At 42.9% G+C, this 21318-nt stretch overlaps 1 protein-coding gene across 4 annotated transcripts in view; it reads right to left on the bottom strand.

Moving 5' to 3' along the window:
* VWA3B (von Willebrand factor A domain containing 3B) overlaps positions 1-21318 on the bottom strand; it is a 200621-nt gene that overhangs the window by 167716 nt on the left and 11587 nt on the right. For 3 of the 4 annotated variants that reach the window (XM_010829609.1, XM_010829611.1, XM_010829612.1), the window contains exon 1: positions 2094-2284. The exons of the other annotated variant lie outside the window; for it this stretch is intronic. The gene's annotated coding sequence lies outside the window, so the exon portion shown is untranslated. Of the gene's footprint in view, positions 1-2093; positions 2285-21318 lie in introns of those variants that run through there. 4 annotated transcript variants of the gene reach the window in all.

Genomic DNA, 21318 nt, shown 5'->3' with positions numbered 1-21318 from the left:
AAAGGGCACCTCCAACAGAAGAGATCATTCTTCTCAAATGGGGTAAGAGGTACCCTGGAGAAGCCAGAAAGTTTCCAGAGCAAAGTTGCCAAGTGAACTGACAAAGCAATCCTTCCACGCAGCCCACCTGTATTCCTACCTCTAAGCCAGTCTCAGGTCATTCTCCTGCGTGGAATCTCAGCCTTGAAGGCCCATTTCCAATCCCATCTCCTCCATTAAGCCTCTCCAGAGGCCTCATCAAACTCCTGCACCCTCCCCCTGCGAAAGCCCCAGTTTTTGCTTGGCTATTCCACCCATGTGGCCTTAGCCACTTCAAGTCTGTCCTCCCTAGATTGAAAATACATTCGATTACTACAGGGATAAACCACATGAATGTCCTCAGCACAGTGCCTTATATACAGCAGGTACTTTGTACAAGTATTGAGTTGAATTAAATTGATCACTCAGAATTACTGAGAATCCTGATTGTTCCAAAAAAGGCAAAGATTCGCAGTGCGGGAAATAGCTGTCTCTTTAAACAGACATTTTCCAGCTCTGACTATGTTATTATGATTAGTATTATAACTGAGTTTCTTTATCTGAGGTTATTACAATATACAGGAATCCAGAAGTTAGAAATAACAAATTGCAGTTGAGCACTTCCCTAAGTTTTAAAAGCTATCCAAGAGCCAAAGTTTTGGGAAATAGAAAAAGGTTTTCCTACATAGAAAGAGGAAGTATAAATGGAAAAAAGAAAAAAAAAAAAAGAAGAAGAAGAAGTGAAAGTGTGAGCTGAAGGCAGCTGCAGGCAGGCAGAAGTTTGGGGAAAATATAGAAAGTTGTCTAAACTGGCACAATCCAAAGTCCCCAAGCAAGGTAACTAGGGGCTCCGGGTACGGCCACCCTGGAGCTGCTGGGTCTTTGGGTACCAGGCAGCAAGAGATGTCCCTTGGCCGCCCTGAGCTGAGTCCTACAGAAGGCCTCATGCCTTAAGACAGCAGTCCTGTATGGTTAGAGGTTGAGTGGCAATGTTATTCCATTGTGTCTGACTGTGCAACCCCATGGACAGTGTAGCTTGCCAGGCTCCTTTGTCCATGGGATTCTCCAGGCAAGAATACTGGAGTGAGTAGCCATTTCCTTCTCCAGGGGATCTTCCCGACCCAGGTATGGAACCTAGATCTCCTACTTTGGCAGGCAGATTCTTTACTAGCTGAGTCACCTGGGAAGCCCTGGTCCCACCGTGGCGCCCACCAGTGGCTGAGCTGGGGGTATCGTGGGTGCCTGGCTCGCTTCCACTGCTCTTCTAGCAGAAAGGTGCACTCCAGAAAGCAGCCGGTCCAAACCAATATCAGGCCGCTCCTGCACTTTCGCCCTCCAGCCCTTGGCTGAGGGAGGTTTGCAGGCGGCAGAGACCACGGTGGCCACGTGGACACGGTGGACGTGCCCCATCAACCGGGATCACAGTCTAAGTTGGCCAGCGCCATGGGCCCAGCCGGCCGCCGACCCCACTAGCCAGCCCATGACTAACGAAGTGGCCCTGGAGCTACCCACTGCACCAAAACGGGGCTCCCTGTCCGCTTGTGCAGTGCGGGCGGCGGGAATAGGCCGGTCCGGTGGGATATGCGGGGCTGAGCCCAGAGAGCTGTCGGAGAGCCGGGCCTGCCTCAACGGAGCGCTCGGGCCCGCGCCAGGGAGGGAAGGGCCCTTCACATCTCGGGCTGGGGCTGAGGGGGCCACCACCACCACAGTGCATGACTTAATTATAATTTAATTCAGTCTAAATATTTGGCACGCTTCTACCTGCTTCATCTTATCAGTGTCGGCCTAGAGTACAGACAAAACTTTTCTAAGCTGGGTCTCCACCACAGAGGCGAGCTTTCCCCCCGGAATGAGGGGAGGTGCAAAGCGCTCTAAGGTAGGAGGGGTCGGGACGCGTTTCTGGCTGACCCTGGTATGAATTAGTTAAGTGACTGAGGGTAAGTTGCCGAGCTTTCCCCTAAGCGGGGGCCAGTCCAGCTCGTAAACTGTGGGATTCCAAGGCTTCCATCAGCAGCTTGCTGGCAACCTGGGCGCCTCAGGGGTTCTGACGTGAGGGGACAGCAGTCCGCACTTACGAGGCAACCTGTCAGGTGAAAGACCAGGCGGTTCCTGTCAGCAGCCACCTTCCCCTGCTTGGGGGGCCTTTCGGCCCGTGAGGACAGGCGAGGTATGCATCTCGGTTGATAAAGAGCGACTCCAGCGGGCGAAGTGTCCGAGCTTGGTGCGAAAGGATTCCAGCCGTTCTGTTTCTCTGTGACCCGAGGGCGACCTGTGGGGCACAGCGTCGCGGCGGTCGCTCGGACACCTCCAATCACCGCGCGGCTCCCCGGTCCGGCCCGCCCACGGAGCACGTGCCCCGCGGAGGCGGAGCCAGGGGCGGAGGGGCGGGGCTCCGAGGAGCCGCTGGGACTCGGTGCTTGGGCGCGGCTGGGTGTGCGGGTCCAGCTGAGACAGATGACCGGAAGAACTGTGAACTGTAGTCTCGCAAGTTTGTAATTTTGGAGAGGGGGGGGGGGGGGGGGCTGCAGTTACCAAAATTCCTCCTTTCTATTGGATGTGAGTATTCCTATAGGTATTACTTTGTCCATTTGGCTTTATTTTTAACCCTTATTTTCATTTGTAACAATGAGTAAGCAAAGAGCGCAAGACGTGATTTTTTTTTCAGTCACTCGGAAATAAAATTGTTTATGAAAAGCATCTTTAAATCCTTAATAAGATCCCACAGGCAAGTATTGTTTTACTGTGTTGAGATGTTAAAATGTGTCTTAGATTTTAAAATTCAAGAAGTGACCAGATTATTTTTGGCTGGTTTTTTTTGTTGTTGTTAAGTTTTTGGCTCAGAGATATAATAAAACATAGTTAATATTAGAACTGAATATTTCTGTCCCCAACAGAAAAGTCTACCTCATCTACAGGGGTTTATTTTTCCTATATTCTTTGAATGCCTTTATAACTATAAAAGTACTGAAAGGTTTGCTCTCATCGTAAATCATTACACAAAATTATTAGATTGTATACTACTGTCCCAAATGACACCTGCCATTTGCACCCCCAAAAAACAAACAAAAACTCAGCAGTACTGAAGATTCTGTTCAGAAGGCAAGTAGCACAGTGGCCATGCCCATGTTTGCCTATGCCACATTAAACCCTGCTGCCCACACCCTGCCAGGCTTGTATTCCTAGGTCACTGTGGGTGAGACAGAGAGTACAGCATCCACTCTACCAAACCCACTGCCTCATGCTGTCACACCGGGCACCCCACCTTCATCCCATGTCCTCTCCCTTCCCTGTGACACTCGCCTCTTAACATGCAAGTCACTGCAGGTGACTCTATGCTCTGTCAATTATGTGTATATGCCTGTAAGCATACATTCTGAGGAAACATTAATTATTAATTATTTAAAGTGTAGACAGAAAAGTGAGCAGAACTTGAAATCATTTTGAAATACTGCATTGCTGATAGGGACTTCAGCTCAGCCAGCTTTACGGGAATTCAACTTATTTTTGGTTGCTGAGTGGTGTGGAGTAAGAATATCTTTCGCAGAACTTCTCTGGTGCTCCGGAGAAGTTATTTGACCTTTGTACTATTTACTTTTCAAGTTGAATGGTTTTTCTTTTCTCTTAAACAAGCCTATCACTGGCACTACTAGGCTTAAGACTCTGCGCTTCCGATGGAGGGGGCACAGGTTCCATCCCTCAGGAAACTAGATCCCACGTATCAAAACTAAAGATCCTGCATGCCTCAACTAAGGCCTGGTGCAGCCAAATAAATATTAAAACAAAACAAAACCTTTAGCACAGTTGCAATATGCCATTGGACTGAACCTTTACACTTTTGTTTTGAATTTTATATATATTTTGTATCTTACCTTCAACCTTAGTAATTGACATCTTTCATTTCACTCCCATCCTTAAAGTAATATCTGTGTGTGTGTGTCTGTGTGTGCATGTGTCTGTGTGCTCAGTTGTGTCCAATTCTTTGGAGTTCATGGGTTGTAACTTGTGAAATTTCCAGGTGAAAATACAGGAGTGTGTTGCCATTTTCTGCTCCAAGGGATCTTCGCCACCCAGCGATATAACCCTCCTCTTTTACATCTCCTGCGTTGGCAGGCGGATTCTTTACCACTGCGCCATCTGGGAAGTAAAGTTTAACCTGAGTTTACCATTCAGGAACCATATACTTTCAACCTCTTTGCCCACAACTCAAACTCTCCAGCAGAGAGACAAATGTGGTTCCTGCCTCTGACCACAGATGCCTCTACTCCAACACCCGCTTTACCTGAATTACCACCACTTGGGGGCCACAGCCCCCAGAACCTACAGGGCCAGCTTAAGCCCCTATCTCTACTCGGCCCTCAGGACACTCCAGCCCCAATCATTTCTTTCCACCTGTCCAGATTTAGAGCACCAGTTGTCAGTACCACACTTGGCACCATGTCCAAGTGTGACAACCCTTTACGTTGTTATTTGACCTTTGTACTGTTTATTTTTCAAGTTGAATGTTTTTTCTTTTTTCTTAAACAAGACTATCACTGGCACTACTGGGCTTATGATCATGATTAGAATCTTGGTAGGTGAGGGGCAGGGAGGGTGATAAATGAAACAAGAGGAAGAAAAGCAATTTTCCTGAGCCCACCACAAAACCTGGAACCAGAGAAAAAGTGAAATGTTAATCCAAGGGAATTGTATATATATGTGAGGATGAGTCTGAGAGAGAATGATCACAGAAGCACTCCTGAAGAGGAAGGAGGCAATGGGGAGTGAAGCAACTGCATCAGGCAGCAGTTGCTCTTAAACCTTGGATGGTGCTGTTGGTCTAGGGAGTTTGGCTGCCATGGGCTGCTTGAGACATCAGGGCAGGCAAAGTCCAAAGAGACATTTGTACATAGCATGATATTCTTCAGTTCACTGTTCTTTGTGTGGGGAGTGAATGCAGGTCTGCAGCCCTCAGTCTAACATCTTTCATGAGGAACAGAGATTTTAAGCATAACTGTCAAAGCCCTTTGACAATTGCTAGGCTGAGAGCCAACGAATTGATGCTTTTGAACTGTGGTGTTGGAGAAGACTCTTCAGAGTCCCTGAGACTGCAAGGAGATCAAACCAGTCAGTCCTAAAGGAAATCAACCCTGAATATTCATTGGAAGGACTGATGCTGAAGCTGAAGCTCCAATACTTCGGCCACCTGATATGAAGCACCAACTCATTGGAGAAGACCCTGATGCTGGGAAATATCAAAGGTGGGAGGAGAAGGGGACGACAGAGGATGAGATGGTTGGATGGCATCACTGACTCAGTGGACATGAGTCTGAGCAAACTCTGGGAGATAGTGTAGAACAGGGAAGCCTGGCGTACTGGAGTCCATGGGGTCACAAAAAGTCAGACACAACTTAGCAATTGAACAACAATGTTCAGTGTTAATCAACATTTAAAAATAATAGCTAGAATTTCTTGAAATCCAAGCAATGCTCTAAGCACTATTAATATGTCACTTCATTCAATACTTACAAAGGCTCCAGGAGGAAGATACCATGATTATCCCCATTTGACAGACAAGTAAACTGAGACATAAGCCCAAGCAGCTTCTCCAAATTCCTCAGCAAGTAAATAGTGGCCCAAGAATTTGAACCCAGGCAATCTGCTTCAACGCCCCACCCTCTTAATTATGTGGTGTGATGATCAGTTATTGGCTTTAGTTTTCTCCATAAGAAATGTTCTTTCGTCTTGGTTGTACAGTGTTCATTTAGAACTGGATATTAGTGCCATAGTGGAAACCTCACTGGACTTGAATGGGCTTTTAACAGAACACATTTCAGTTTTAAATGGAATAAAACACATCCATTTTCTAATCACCCCTCCTTCCCACACTTCCTATTAATCAACCCCTTTGCAATGCAGTGTTGCTTTTCAATAAACTAGATGCCTTTAAGTCTACAGTCATATCCCAATTGCCGAATTAAGACTTAGATAAATATTTTATCTAAACAAGAAGTCCCAAACACCTGAACATTTTAAATCACTCTTCAAAATAGATACTTATACCAAAAACTGGCAAAACCAACACTCCTGGAATGAGACTTTGATCATATGCAAAAATCTTCAGGAATGGGTCTGAATATTGCCTTGGCTGGGACATGCTCTTCTCGTGGTTCCTAAGGATCAGAGTAGACACAGTGAACAATGGCAACAGGAAATAAGACATTTCCTCATTTTAGGGAGTGGCTTAGTAGTAAAGAATCTGCCTGCCAAGCAGGGGAGGTGGGTTTGATCCTTGGGTCAGGAAGATGCTCTGGAGAAGGAAATGGCAACCTACTCCAGTATTCTTGCCCGGGAAATCCCACAAACAGAGGAACCTGGCAGGCTACAGTCCATGGGGTTACAAAAGAGCTGGACACGATTTAGCAACTAAACACTGCATGAACCCAAGGCAGGGTGAACTACAGGGCACAGGACTCGGGCACAGGTCTAGGGTCTCTCCTTCAAAGCTCAGGTCTCTCCTCCAGATCCTTGCCAAGCCTGGAGGGGCAAACGTGTGACACTGCTAATGTGGGAGGAAGAGAGAAGAGTGTTTGCCCATCAGAAGATGTAAGTTCTGGTTTGGCTGCCCTCTTGTCCCTTTTGTGAAACAGCTAAGTGCCAGAGGGAGAAACACACCTGATGGACATAAACTTAGCCCCATCAGCATCCTGAAGTCTGATCCGATTAGGCCAGTACCCACACTTCCCGAGGAGTGAAGGGAAGAGACGAAAGAGAGGAAGAGGATAACATTAGGCCACTTGGAGCATTCTCACTGATGAATCTAATTGTAAAATTCCCAGGTAAAATAGCAGCAAATGAATTTAATAGAATATTTTTAAATCATTTTTTAATTGTAAACATATATACCTTTCTACCTAGCCATTCCACTTTTTGATGTCCTTGAGAATATATGAAAGTGTTTTTATCATAGCAAAATAATAGAAATCTAAGTGTCCATGAGTGAAGGAGTAGTAGAAATTATGATGGGCTTCCCAGGTGATGCTAGTGGTAAAGAACCTGTCTGTCAATGCAGAAGATGCAGGAGACACAGATTCGATCCCTGGGTTGGGACGATCCCCTGAGCAGGAAATGGCAACCCACTTCAGTATTCTTCCCTGGAGAATTCCATGGAGAGAGGATCCTGGCAGGCTATAGTCCATGGGGTTGCAAAGAATTAGACACGATTGAAGCGACTTAGCACGTACACTCACTCCAGTACTCTTGCCTGGAAAATCCCATGGACGAAGGAGCCTGGTAGGCTGCAGTCCATGGGGTCGAAAAGAGTCGGACAAGACTCAGCGACTTCACTTTCACTTTTCACTTTCATGCGTTGGAGAAGGAAATGGCAACCCACTCCAGTGTTCTTGCCTGGAGAATCCCAGGGACGGGGGAGCCTGGTGGGCTGCCGTCTCTGGGGTCCCACAGAGTCGGACACGACTGAAGCGACTTAGCAGCAGCAGCAGCAGCAGCACGCACACAATGCAGAAATTATGGTATATTCTCATGGTAATATGATAGCATTACAAAGTTTATTTGTAATAATGCAGAACAATTTCCAAGGTATGTTACTGATTTATCTTTTAAACAAGTTGCAAAACAAATGCAAACATTTTATGTACATGCACACACACAATTATACTGATGTAGTCGTGTTTTCATCCACTCACAGCCCACTGGCCAGAGCAAGTCACATGGCCCCACCTCATCGGTAGGAGATGAGGAACTATGGGGACCTCAGGCTAACCAGTGGGCAGTAGGAATTTCTCTCTGCCATATAAACCAAGGCTTGGGCTTTTGGAGAATAAAGAGTTGCAGGCTGTGGTTTGGGCTTCCCAAGTGGTGCTAGTGGTAAACAACCCACCTACCAATGCAAGTACAAAAAGGAAGTTTTGAAGGTACAGGAATCAGAGGTAATGGGTCAAGGGGCCCATGCACTGATTAAACACACCCACTAGCTGTGTGACCTTAGTCAGGTTAATTATACTCTTTGATCATTTTTCTCAGGGGTCATAAAACATTCATGCCTTCATACCCCCTGGAATGTTTTAATGTGCAAATGTGAAAGAAAACAAACTACCCTTCTCAAATACCATACATCAAATAACATTGTGTATCTGAACTTGAATTCCTAGGGCAGGAGTCAGATGAACATGTGTGCGCGTGAATGGGCCTTTAATGGCAGCTCATTCAAGAGAACTCATTCAAGAAACTCATTTCAAGAAAGGGAGTTTCACAGGGAGGAGAAGGAGGCAGGAGCCTTCTTTCTGGGCCCAGACCAATGAGTGTGGCTGCAGAGGAGGAGAGAGAAAACTGTGAATAATGCATAAGCTTGTATTCGATACAGAGAGCCCTGAACGACTGACCCAGAGCGCAAAGCACGGGGAAATACACATGGAAGGAAATTAGCACCTGGAGGAAAGGGGATGAAGAGAGGTGATAAAGAAATTCGGGGAACTCTCCTGGTGCTCCAGTGGTTAAGACTCAAAGCTCCCAAAGCAAGGGGTCCAGGTTCAATCCCTGGTCAAGGAACTAGATCCCATATGCCACAGCCAAAGATCCTACATGCCACAATGAAGATGGAAAATCCCAAGTCCCACAACCAAGAACTGCCATAGCCAAGTAAATAAATACTTAAATAAGAAAGAAATTTGGGGAAGGGTCTGGTCAGTCTGGGTTTCCTGTGGGTGTCTGTCAAGCTGATCCAACATAGACACAGAAGGATCCTGGCTTTGAACCAGAGGATGGAATGCAAATAGACTAAAGGAAGCCCCCAGCCTGACAAATAGGGTGAAGATAGCCAAATGGATGAATGCCGGCAGTGGGGGCCCAATGGAGCCAACTCTGCAGGGGCTGCACAGGACACCAGACTCCCCGAGAAGCTCAGAATTCCTCTCACTGTGGCCAGGTCTCCCTTGGATGTAGCCAAGATGTTGGTTCAGTGGGCAAAAGGGGAAGCGAGCAGCCATGCTTGAGGCCCATTCGTTGAAGAAATCTGGGATTCTCCAGGCAAGAATACTGGAGTGGGTTGGCACGCTCTCCTCCAGCGGATCTTCCCGACTCGGGGGTCGAACTCATGTCTGTTATATCTACCTGCATTGGCACGCAGGTTCTTTACCACTAGCACCACCTGGGAAGCTTTGAAGTCTTAAATCAACAGAAATTATGAGAGGCCGGTAGTCAGACAAGGCTCTCTTGGGACTCGTGCAACAGGAAGGAGAGAAAACAAATAACATGTGTCCTTACTAGCTCCTCCAGGGGTGGGGTGGGGGGGTAGTGAGCTGGCTCCTTAAATGCTCTGAGCGTGGAAGGGTGGGAGCGAATCTGTGGATCCTACTGGAGGGGTGGCTTATGTGGTCTGTGCGCCCCCTTGGTGGTTCTGTGTGCAGGGATCCTGGGCAGGGGGATTCTGCTTTTGCTCCCAGCTCCTCAGAAGCTGCAGTTAGTTTGTTGACTTTTTGTATCTTGTACATAATTTGCACCAACTGCTCATGCCTGCAGTTGTTTTAAGTCCCTTATAGTTTGAATCTACTGCTGGAAGAGATATTTGTCCAGGTGCAAGCACTGCAGCAAAGGGTTCCAGGTCCCAGCCCATCTCAAAAAAAAAGTTCTAATTTCTGTGAAATTTTGGATGAATGCTTTGGAAGTCCTAGATAAAGGTGAGTCACTAAATAACATTGCTATGGAATTAGAAATGGGTTAAACCCACCCTGGGGGCACATAACGAGGGGAAGGGACAACAGTTATGCAAATCTAGAAGTATTCAGCTTGTTGATCTTTAAGCTCTATTTCCACATTACAGAGAGTGAAACTAAATTGTTGTTGTCCATGACATTTTATGAGTGTGATTTTTGAAAAAAATAAAAAGGAGAGAAGCAGCTCTCAGCAGTGGAGAAATAGTCAAAGGAAATAGCCTTGACCTAAAAGAAGATAAAATCATGACTCTCATTCAGGTATAAAAATGAACACATATTAAGATTATATTAATGCGTCAAAGGGAAGAACCAGGCAGATTAGTGCTTCATAGTAAAGTTTTTAAAAATTATATGGAGTAATTTTGAATTGACTATGCAAATAGACACAGACTGGCGTTTCCACAGGGAAGAGGAAGCTGACTTTACCAAATAGAACAGAATTTGCATGTCTGTCAGTTACACTACCTATCTGATCATTTTCCATTGAGGTACAAAATTTTTTTTCTACAACACTATACCAAAAGATTGATGTTCTATCTTTACATGAGCCAAATTAAAAATGAGGTATCTCAGGGGACTTCCCCAATGCAGGCGGCATGGGTTTGATCCCTGGTAGGAGAACTAAGATGCCACATGCTGCACAATTCGGCCAAACAAACAAACAAATGAGATACCTAAGATTTGTGTACCAGTGTTTTATAGTTCCAAGATTTTTCAATGACCTGGTTAATAATTAGCCCCAATCTCTTGAAAAGGAGAGTCTCAGGTATAGTAGATTTTCTTTCACTAGATGAAAGGACTTAAAGAAAAGCTTCAATATTTCCTAGTTTAAAAAAATGCAGAAATTATCTTTTCCAAATGTTGCAACCTAACAAATGAACTTTATAGTAAGCACTGGGAGAAACTGGGTGAAAGGTACTAAGGACTCCTCTGTACTTTTTTGGAACTTTCTGTGAATCTGTAATTATTTCCCAAAAAAAAAGTTAAAAAGCAAAAGACCATTCAAGTACGGGCTTCCCAGGTGGCACAATAGTAAAGAATCTGACTGCCAGTGCAGGAGATGCAAGAGACGCTTGTTCTATCCTTGGGTTGAGGAAATCCCCTGGAGTAGGAAATGGCAACCCACTCCAGTACTCTTGCCTGGAGAATTCCATGGACAGAGGAGCCTAGCGGGCTACAGTCCATGGGGTTGCAAATAGTTGAACGTGATTGAGCAACTCAGTGTGCACACACACACAGACACGTTCAAGTACAGCACCAAAAAAGACCCCTCTCCCCCAAAGATTGCAGCTTCTCTTTCTGGTAGAATGATGGAAAACTCTTTTGGCCACAGAGAGCAAGGAACAAGGGCGGCCTGCTCTGTGTATTCAAGATGAAGAATTACGTGAACCGCATTTCTCTGCCCAAAGAACGCTTGGTTATTACAAAGTCAAAGAAGCCTGAGCAGGGTGAAGTGTGGAGAACTTAAACCTGGCAGTAGCAGATCTTATTAGGAGACAGAATTCATTCATTTTCTTAGGTTTAAGAACTTCTGGTTCTTACGCTGTCAGATGTCAAAAAGAATAGTGAGAACAGCACCAATGTCAATGTCAATTTCCTGGCTTTGATACAGTTATGCAAGATATCCACACTGGAAGGCAAGGGAAAGGCTACAGGGAATTCTCAGCACTACTTTTACAACTTCCTGTGAGTCTATATAATTATTTAAAAAGAAAAGTTAAAGAATGGTGGCATATATTTCAAAATTGATGGAGCTGACTGTATGAACTTGCACTGACAGAGGCAGGACTGTAATTTCCCTGTTGTGTTGGATCTATTGTAAGTCAGATCACATTTGGGTAACCATGGGCCAAGTTCAGGTTAGAAGTGTCATTCTGGGATTCCTAGAGCTTTCTCTATCAGTATCTTAAGGTTCATCATTAAAAAGTTAAGAAGTGGAGATGTTTTTTTTTAATATCTTCAGAGAAAGACAGACCGAAGAAAGAACTTCCTTCTGCTCAGAATGGTCAAACATCTAGTTGCTAGAGAAGAAAAAGAAAAAAAGGCTCTGATTGTTTCTCTTCTCTCTCTGTAAATATTTTCAAAGATTTGCAAGGGATTTCTTTTCACATGCTCAAAGGTAAACCTAGACGTGGGCCCAACTGTGCCTATTTCCCTTGAGAAAAGCTTGGCATTGGGTGCCCAGTGCCTTTGTCTTTGACACTGTTGTTATCACTGGGCACTCAGCGTTCCTGGTCTTCGTGGATGTTTTTTATGGTCAGGGAAGGGCTTTGTCAGTACAAGGGTGGGCAGTCTCTGGACATTCTTTTTAACTTGCAATGTTAACCTTTGGCTGAGTAACCAGTGGAACTTCCGTGACACCCTCTTCTATCTGTCCTCCTCCTTTCCTTGTCTGTCCTTTGTCCTGGAAGCATCCCATTTTTGTTCCCAGTGTGGAAACTCATAGTGAGGGATGGGGAAGGTTTCTTTGCAGACTGAACGAACTGAAAAGGGTCTGTTGTCTGACTTAGAAAAGTAAACAAGACCACCATTGTCTACTAACCATCATCTTTTAAAACAAGAGCTTTCCTGAGGAACAGGGTATTGTTTTGAGAAAGTAGCTTTTTGTAAAATGTGAAATGGCATTGTCTTACAGTCACTTGTGAGGAGTGTTTTGTGTAATGTTTTCAGCTGGTGTGGGTGCCCTTGCTGTTGTCATTGGTTAGTTGCTAACTCGTGTCTGACTCTCTGTGACCCCATGGACTATAGCCCACCAGGCTCCTCTGTCCATGGAATTTTCCAGGCAAGAATACTGGAGTGGGTTGCTATTTCCTACTCCAGGGGATCTTCCCAATCCAGGGGTTGAACCAGTGTCTCTTGCATTGGAAAGTGGAAGAGATCAAACCGAGGCCCCCTCCATTGGGAGCGCGAAATCTTAGCCACTCCACCACCAGGAAGTACCACAGTTCTTCTTCATTTTTTTTTGGAGAAAATAGAAAGCCAGCAGAGGGGAAGAACACAATAAGCTTATGTCTCAAGACCTGTGTCCCCATTCCATGAGGAATCTGGGGTATTATATAAGATGAGGGCTCCCAGTCAGGAGTAGGTGAAGAGGAGTGTAAGGATCTTGTATTCTTTCTGTTGCATTGTTTCAAAAACAGTCATAGGCTGGGATCAGGTACCCCAGGAATTGGGTCTGGTAGCCCTACAGCCCAGGACTTGGGTCCATTGTCTTTTGTGTATTGTACTGTGGCCTTCTTTCAGCTAATGTTTGGAAATGCCTTGGAGGGTTGAAAATGTGCTGAACCATTTTGACTTCTTCGGTGAAGTCAGATTCAACACCTAAGGATTTTCCTGTACCTCCCAGCCTTATGCTTCTGTGGTTGGGGGAAGGTTGGCCTGCTAGTGCCAGAGGGTCTCCCGTGGAGGCGTGGGTCAGCAGTGGCCAACCCTAGGGATGAGGGCACCGCCAGCAGCAGTCCTGGAAGGTGCCCCCTGATGTAAACCCCCACAATTCTTTTTATGCAAGAAAATAAACAAATCTTTGGTGTGTCTTTAACAAGATTTGTAGTCACAGATGAAAGAATGCCTTCCAGTTTTCCAAAAAGCAACCTATATGAGACATCAGAAAACTAATCTTTAGTGATATTTCATTTCACTTAGATGAATCTTTTTTGAGGTTTAATTTCACTTCAAATTGCATTTTTGTTGCCAATTTGGACCTTTAATAGTTAAATTCATGCAGCCAGTCACTGTGCTGTAGGCAGATAACTAATCAAGACAAGCACAGTTTTCCCTTAGGGAACTTGCGCCTAAATTTCCAAGTGCTCAATAAAGACTAAATATATATCAAGTGAAGGTTTATAATGGTGCAAAATTATAATCAACTTGATTTTCAAACAAGAGGTCTTGGTAAATAAATCATAGTATACACAAACAAACCATTGAAAACAGTATGTAGAAGGCATATTTAATGACTTGGAAAGGTTGAAACACGATTGTAAGTGAAAACAAAAAGATGTCAATGTAAAATATTATGTACATCACCTGAAAGTACAAGGAAGTATAAATCATTGTGGATCAGCAGAGGTTATCTCCAAACGGTATGGTGAGGGGCAATTTTCATTTTTTTTCCTTTCTAGATTTTCTATAATAAATCTGTATTACTTTAGAATTTGAAAAACTAATGACCATTTCCCCCTTAATTGAAAGGAAATACATTCCTGATGTTCTCTACAATATGAAAATATGATGCTAGTAAATTATTTTCTTTAAAAATATATATTTGGGGACTTCCCCACTGGTGTTCCAGTGGTTAAGACTTCGCCTTCCAATGCAGGGGGTACAGGTTCAATCCCTGGTTGGGGGGCTAAGATCCCACGTGCCTCAAGGCCAAAAAAACAAAACAAAAAACAGAAGCAATCGTGTATCAAATTCAATAGGACTTTAAAAAATCTTTAAAATAATAATATATATGATGGCTTATCTGTGCACAAATTATCTCTGGAAGGAGACCAAGACTGCAATATTGGTTGCCTCCAGGAAGAGGAAATGAGAGGTTAGGGACACCAGTGGAAAGAAGATATTTCACTAAATATTGTTTTATGTATTCTGAATGTTATAGTGTATAAATATATAATTTATTCAGAAATGAAAGTTTGAAATTTAAGAATTTAATCATATTAGCTTAAAGCAATCTTTAGAAACCTTAATCAAGTCCTTACATTAATGTCATTGGCAATGCCCGGGATCACAACCAATATACCAAGGACTTTTCCCGACTCACTTACTACAGAGTAACTCATAAGAGCATTGTGCATTCCTAAAACACGGTCATGGCTACTCTTCCCAGGAACCTGATTGCTGTGGGTAGAATATTAAACCTAATATGATCTAATGTGGTCTGAGGGCTACAGCTGCCAAAGCTACCTTCAGTTAATTCTGCTTACTGCACACTTGGTGATTCACTGGATAGAGAGAAAGGGTGAAGGAAAGTCATGGATTTAATTAACTGGGTAAAATATGTTGACCTCAATGATCAAAATGGAGAGTAGCCCTTAGTAGCATCATTACTTTGATGGCCATACCAGATCTTCCTGTGTGTGATGTTTCTCCATCAGTCCTGGGATGCCCTGAGCCCCCTTTCATGGACCGCTCTTTGGGACACATGTCACTGCAGGGTTGGCTTCTGTTCTGTACTGTTTGCCTAAAGCTCCATTCAGCTGCCCCTCCCATGAAGCTCCTTCTCATTGCTCTGCTCCTGGGCCTTTCAGGCCACTTGACACTCATGTTGCACCCTGCAGTCTCAAATGAACTGATTGCTAGTGTCCTCTCCCCAGCCACCTCATCTTTCCCTTTTGAACACAGCCCTTAGCCATGTCTAAACATGAAAGAAACCAGTTAGTTTTTTAAATGCATCAGAGAATAGCCAATAACAATGTTTTTCAAACTGGACTCTCAACCCTATATTCCTGAAATTTGTTTTTGGATGTCTGTAAATGTTCTGTGGACATGTATTAATGTTGTTTTCATTTCCATTATTCATCTTTAAAAATACATAGCTATTTCTTGATGAATTCGTATATCTTTGAATGATGTCCTGTCAATCAGTGGGATTTGAAGTGACCATGTTTACCTGTGCTTATTGATGTGTTGCTGTAGCAATAAATGCCTCAAATAAGAAGACAAGAATTGGGAGAATAGCATAATTATGAAATGATGCATTCTGCCCAGTAAAGGCCAAATGATTGTCAAAGTTACCTCTATGCAAATAACTTTCACTGTGGTTTGATAGAGACCAGTGATGGGGAAAGAGAGCCTTCGTGCTGAATCCCTGTGAACACTGTACAGGGAACAGGCAAGCCGTAACCTCACACACAAGAGCACCATATCCTAAGAGATATCAACTTGAATTATACTGGGTTTGGTCCCTTTTTCATGTTTATTTTATAAATTTCTTTTGGTTTCACAATTGTATGTGTGCCATAAGCCCAAGGATTGTTGTTGTTGTTTAGTCACTAAGTTATGTCTGACTCTTTGCGACCCCTTGGACTATAGCCCGCCAGGCTCCTCTGTCCATGGGATTTCCCAGGCAAGAATACTGGGGTGGATTAATTTGTATTGTAAGGCAATAGTGGCTGTTTTCTTTTCTTTCAAGTGAGTCCACATGTTCCTCAAGAAACTCTGGCTGTTGAGAGTCTGTCTTTGGAATGTCCCAGAGGCTAAGACTTTGCATTTCCAATGTAAGGGGCCTGATTTCGATCCCTGATCAGGGAATTAGATCCCACATGCTGCAACTAGACCGAGTACTGCCAGATAAATAAATACACAAATATTTAAGAGTCTGTCTTTGACAGAAAACAAACTTATGGTTACCAAAGGGGGAAGTTGGGGAAATGGGATGAAGGATAAATTAGGAGTTTGGTATTAACAGATACACACTAATATTAATATGTATAAAACAGGGAAACAACAAGGACCTGCTTGAAACCGATTGATGTCGTTTCAAGGGGGCGTCTGAAGGGCTCTGGTACCATAGTCCTTTATGTCTCGTCGCAGAGAAGAGTTCCAGGAGAGCAAGGTGATAGATAAGCAGTGATTGCTTAGAATATAATGCTTGTGAGGCTTATAAGTGGGCGAGAAATGCTGTGCCCCAAGAACTTACTGGGCTACAGTTTCATAATCAAAGGAAAAAGTGTGAAGGGGGAGAAGAACTTCATTGTCTTTCTTGACTAGACATCATGTTTTTATCATCAATTCTTCCTCCAGGTTGAGCAGGGGAGTTTTCTTATCCCCACGTGGTCAAGCTAGGTCTACAAACTATGGTTTTTCCTGTGTGCAGAGAGAATGTCCTAGGGATCATTAACTTACTGAGCTCACTGGCCGTGATGTGGGTCTTGGGCCACCATGGTTTTATTGTTTGGGGGCATGTCCCATGCTTCTATTGCACGATTTTGTTGCTAAGCAAGCCGCTTGGTTTTGTGATTAAGCAAACCTGCTTTCTTGAGTAATCATTAACTTACAAGAGTGTCCCATATTTTTCTAGTTATCAACTAATAAGTCATTTATTTTGTCCCTTCGTTTTGTCCCTATCATACTACATATAGTACAGGGTGCTATATTCAATATCTTGTAATAACCTATAAAGAAAAAGAAGCTGGAAAAGAATAGATATAAATATATAACATTAGATAACCGAGTATGGAACTGAATCACTTTGCTATGCACCTGAAACTAACACAACATTGTAGTTCAGCTATACTTTAGGTGTTTTAGAGTCTGTCTGTGGACTTGTCTACCATATGCACTGATGTTCTAAAAGTTAGTGACCGTATTTGGTTGGTTTGCTTTCTATATCACCTACTATGGTAGCTAGCAATGTCTATAATCATTATAGACATTATGACAGACAGTAAGTGTTATGTTAGTATTGCCCTTTTACAGTATTTCAGACACCGTGGCAAGTTTCACGTTGGTGTTTTTCAGTGAACCTATCTTCAAGTCCCACATCATCAAAACTATTCCAGAGCATCATTATCCTTTATAAAATCTCTTGTCTTGGTTGGAAAAATCTTAACTGGTATCTTGGCCCTTGGGGATAATTATTCCAATAAATACTCTCTGAGAGAAAATTTTATGGTGCATGCTTTTTATAAATATATGTGTAGGCAGATGGGTCCCTCATCCCCTATTCTCAGCACACACATTATCTCACTAAGGGCCTCGAGACATCCATTGTCTGATGCCTACCAGCATGTGGTACCAAGCCTGGTGGACCCACCAGACGAAACCAAAGAAAATCAAATAATGAGTGAAGGAGGAGGAATAGCCCAAGAAACCCCCCAAGCAGATCTACCTACCAGTTCAAGTTCCTTTAGTAGGTTAATTATATTTCCTCACTTTTGCAGCTAAAGAAAGAATTCTCAATTTTGACAAGAATTTGATGAATTTACTCGTATATGGTAGTTCAGAATATGTCTTCTTAAATGTTCTACTGCTCAAAGCAGGTATGGTCAAAATGGCATTCCTTTGTACTCATCAATTTTCAGCTCCTCATTAATTTTGTCATCATTATTCTTGATGATATGATCTTCACTATTACATGGATATGAACCACTTGCTCATGTGTTCTAAGCACAAAACAGAACAGAACAACCTCCTTCTTTACTCTTTTTCTCAAGACAAGAAGGAGTTGGCAGTTTCAGTCTCCTGAAACTGAGATCCAGTACTGTTCAGAGTAAACCCAAGGAAAGGGGAAGTGAAATGAACGCTCTTTGTGGCCAAAAGAACTTACTAACATTTGCTCTCATCACTAAAATCTTAGTGAATATAAGTGAGTTCCCAAAATTTCCCTATTCAGGCGATCTGGCCCACTCCTCTATGCTTCTCTCTCTCCATCCAAAAAGCTGTCATACTCAAGAAAGCTACAGCCGTTATCATTTAGGTGCTGAAAATTAAAACTAGCTGTAAGCCATGTACAATCACCACAGTTGTGTGAAAATGCACTAAAATTAGATTAACCAGGACAAACCTTTAGAAATGACCACTTCTTCCAATCAAACTTGTGCTTCGGGTAGGTATTAAGATAGTATGGATTATTAAGATAGTATGGATTATTAAGGTAGTATGGATTATCAGCAATAGCTGAACAAGTTGAAGAGAAACAGTTAATTCTACAGAGGTCTTTTATGACATTTATGTATAATTTCCATAAAAGAGCAGTTCTCAAAATGTGAGCCATGAAACCCTAGGGGTTCCGGAGAACTTTAGTAAATCAGATGGTAAAGCATCTGCCTGCAACGCAGAAGCCCCGGGTTTGATCCTGGAGAATTCCATGGACAGAGGAGCCTGGCAGGCTACAGTCCATGGGGTCACAAAGAGTCGGACACAACTAAATGACTAATATACACACACAAATTTAAAGCTATTTTTATAGTAATATTAAGATTGTCTTCATCACTGTGTTGACATTATTATTGATGTCACAAAAGCAGCAGTAGCTAAAACTGTTAGCATGTTAGCAGGGAGCCATGCAGTGGCTCCACGTTGTACTGGAAGTCATTATATTCTTCTCCACTCTACACAAGCTCCAATACTTTGGCCACCTAATGTGAAGAGCTGACTCATTGGAAAAGACTCTAACGCTGGGAAAGATTGAAGGCAGGAGGAGAGGGGATGACAAAGGATGAGATGGGTGGATGGAATCACCGACTCAATGGACATGAGTTTGAGCAAACTCCGAGAGACCTGAAGGGAAGGGAAGCCTGGCGTGCTGCAGTCCATGGGGTTGCAAAGAGTCAGACACGACTTAGCAGCTGAACAACTACGTACAAGGGGGAAAAAAGACAATTTCACTTGTTTTGTCTTTTTTTGGCTGCACTTTGTACTATGTGAGATCTTAGTTCCTTCGCCAAGGACCAAAACTATGCCCCTTGCATTAGAATTTTGGAGTCTTAACCACTGAACTCCTAGGGAAGTCCCAAAGACAATTTCATTTAAGAATGCCCTTTATGGGCAATAAATTTATTCGCCTTTTTAAATTTCAACTTTTGAGTTATTTTCAAATTAAAATTATTTATTTTATTAAAACATGTATCATGACAAAATAGGAAGTACATCGCTGTATACCAGAGTAACAATGCCTTTCCGCCCCCCAAAAAATTAATTGAGAGAGTGTGTTGTGAATTGAACTTTTTTCCATAGAACATAGCCACTTTTTTCCCAGAACACCACTTTTACCTGAAAGAACCACTGATAGACAAACTGTGATTATTCAAGATTGGGTATATGGTTGATGTTTTCTTGGAAGTGAGTAAAATGAGCCTGTCACTTTAAGAATACTACTGACAGTACTTGTTACTCATGATAAAATTTATGATCTCAAATGAAAATCAGAATTTTAGAGGATTACTGTCCACCACCATGAACATGACAGCTTTTCAACATCTAAATATTTTTCTGATGACATTGATTATAACATTAACAGCTATGATTGCTTTAAATATTATCTGCTGAATTATGTCACTATTTGAAATCTCTGTATAACTCCATGAACCAATGTTTTCCGAATGACCAACACATGATATTATAAAATTATGGGTGGTCAAAAGAGACCATTCAAAGGCAGACCAATGAATTTAATATAACCCAGAACAACACTGCTATAGTATTTGATTTCATATTACAAAATCAAATGGAATTTACCCTAGGAATGCAACTTTGGTTCAATGTAATATACTGTATTAATAGAATAAAAGACAAAACCCACATGATTATCTCAATAAATTCAGAGAAGCACGTCACAAAACCCAACATCCTTGTGTGATAAAAACACAACAAACTAGAAATAGAAGGGGATTTTCTCAACCTGATAAAAAGCATTGATGAAAAACCCACAGCTAACATCAGACCATATTGAAAGACTGACTACTTTCTCCTATATCAGGAACAAGACAAGGATATCTGCTTTGGCACTTATATTCAATATTATACTGGCAGTTCCAGCCAAGTCAATAGGCAAATTCATGGAGACAGAATGTATAATAGATTGGCAGTTGCTTCGAGTAGGGCCTTGAGGGTGAAAGATAAGGGGAATTAGGAGTGAATGCTACTGGCTTCCCAGGTTACACTACTGGTAAAGAACCCATCTGAGAATGCAGGAGACATAAGAGACCCAGGTTCAATCCCTGGGTTGGGAAGATCCCCTGGAGGAGGGAATGGCAACACTCAGTATTCTTGCCTGGAGAATCCTCATGGACAGAGGAGCCTGGCAGGCTATAGTACATAGGGTCGCAAAGAACTGGACATGACTGAAGCAACTTAGCATGCACATTAATGGGTACAAAGTTTCTTCTCAGGGTAATGAAACTGTTCTAAAATTAATTGTGATGGTTATGCAACTCTGTGAACATACTGAAAACTGTTGAATTATTTACTTTAAATAGGTAAACGGTATGATATGTGAATTATATCTCATCTACTTTTGTTTGAAAAAGCAAGAGAGTTCCAGAAAAACATCTATTTCTGCTTTATTGACTATGCCAAAGCCTTTGATTGTGTGGATCACAATAAACTGGAAAATTCTGAAAGAGATGGGAATACCAGACCACTTGACCTGCCTCTTGAGAAACCTATATGCAGGTCAGGAAGCAACAGTTAGAACTGGACATGGAACAACAGACTGGTTCCAAATAGGTAAAGGAGTACAACAAGGCTGTATATGGCCACCCTGCTTATTTAACTTATATGCAGAGTACATTATGAGAAACGCTGGGCTGGAGGAAGCACAAGCTGGAGTCAAGATTGCCAGGAGAAATATCAATAACCTCAGAGATGCAGATGACACCACCCTTACGGCAGAAAGTGAAGAATAACTAAAGAGCCTCTTGAAGAAAGTGAAAGTGGAGAGTGAAAAAGTTGGCTTAAAGCTCAACATTCAAAAATGAAGATCATGGCCTCCGGTCCCATCACTTCATGGGAAACAGATGGGGAAACAGTGGAAACAGTGTCAGACTTCACTTTTCTGGGCTCCAAAATCACTGCAGATGGTGACTGCAGCCATAAAATTAAAAGATGCTTACTCCTTGGAAGGAAAGTTATGACCAATCTAGATAGC

This window comes from Bison bison, unplaced genomic scaffold, assembly GCF_000754665.1.
Source record: "Bison bison bison isolate TAMUID 2011002044 unplaced genomic scaffold, Bison_UMD1.0 scf7180017864508, whole genome shotgun sequence".
NCBI lineage: Eukaryota > Metazoa > Chordata > Mammalia > Artiodactyla > Bovidae > Bison > Bison bison.
The sequence above is the reverse complement of the archived record's forward strand: the minus strand, read 5'-3'. Positions and strand labels throughout refer to the sequence as shown.